The sequence below is a fragment of the Dioscorea cayenensis genome, chromosome 6 (assembly GCF_009730915.1).
Source record: "Dioscorea cayenensis subsp. rotundata cultivar TDr96_F1 chromosome 6, TDr96_F1_v2_PseudoChromosome.rev07_lg8_w22 25.fasta, whole genome shotgun sequence".
NCBI lineage: Eukaryota > Viridiplantae > Streptophyta > Magnoliopsida > Dioscoreales > Dioscoreaceae > Dioscorea > Dioscorea cayenensis.
Genome location: NC_052476.1, coordinates 9,379,899 through 9,381,163, shown reverse-complemented (window position 1 = coordinate 9,381,163; position 1,265 = coordinate 9,379,899).

Here is a 1,265-nt window from a genome sequence, read left to right as displayed (position 1 = left end):
TAAGGCAATCGATAAAAGATGGGGTACCCGGATAATGCTCCACCTAGGATAATTGTTTTCAAGTGCAAGAACCCTCTATTATGCTTCCTAATCAATGAAATGGTCAGTCAGTGGAAATCCTTAATTACATAGTCCCAAATCTAAGGTCAACTATGCCTAACTCTATACATGTCTCGAGGAGAAATCGAATAATCTCAACACCTCGCTCTGCATAGAGTTGCAATGAGCTCTAAAGATTCAAGTGATAAATCTCTTCCTAATTATAGACCCTAACCCCTTTGGTCCAGGTGGAAGGTCCATAACCACAATTAAGCCCTAGATACTAAGATCACCTCAGCGCTTCACTCCGTGCACTCGCAACTAAGCCCCGAGGAAGTTCATCCCTTAGACCATTCACTCTATTATGGCCGCAAAGAACACGAGGAACGGAGGTAGAATCTATCACGCCGGAGAGGAAAGGGGACGCTCCTGTACCTCTCGACTCACCTTCTCAACCCTCTCTATCCTAGCTTTGTCTAATGCTCGTGGTGTGTCACTCACTCACAAGGTTACCAACAAGAACTCTCAACCCTAGTGTCACTCTAGGGGAAATGTTCATACAATCAAGCATTCGAGGTTGGAACTCATAATAAACATCAATTTATTGAAAGCATAATAAAGAGGTTCAAAAGAAACAAATACATCCTAGGGTTCACAATACCCGAGTACCCACTAGGGGTTTAGCTCTCTATAGTCATATCGATGGTCTTGTGAAAAGTCCTCTACTTGTCGTCCAAGGATTCCTTTGTCCGGTATAGGATACGCCTCAACGGAAGCTCTCCTACCAACCTACTTCCTAAGGAATCACGATGAAGGAGCTGTAGAACCTCTCCAAAACCTTGGCCAATACCCCTCGAAACCCTAGCCGAAGCCCTCTCTCAAGTTGGGGAAAAGATGGTGAAACGAATACTAAAATCGGGGCTAAATCGGCTTTAAATGAGGGCTAGAATCGAGGCGACTACACGGGCGTGGATGCTCCCATGCGCCCGTCAGCGGAATTTCCACGGCCGCGTGGATAATTTCCCACCGCCCGTATGGATTCTCTCGCTTTCTCTGGTTTCATCGATCCGTGATCGGTCTTTTGCTACAATATATGCTACAGTGTTGCTACAGTTCTCTACTATGGTATTCAACCTAAATAGCTTCCTAATTCCATACTTTCATCGATTGTAGCGGACGGGCACACGTTCACTTAGTGGATCACTTGCTTCTTCAATGGTGTATAC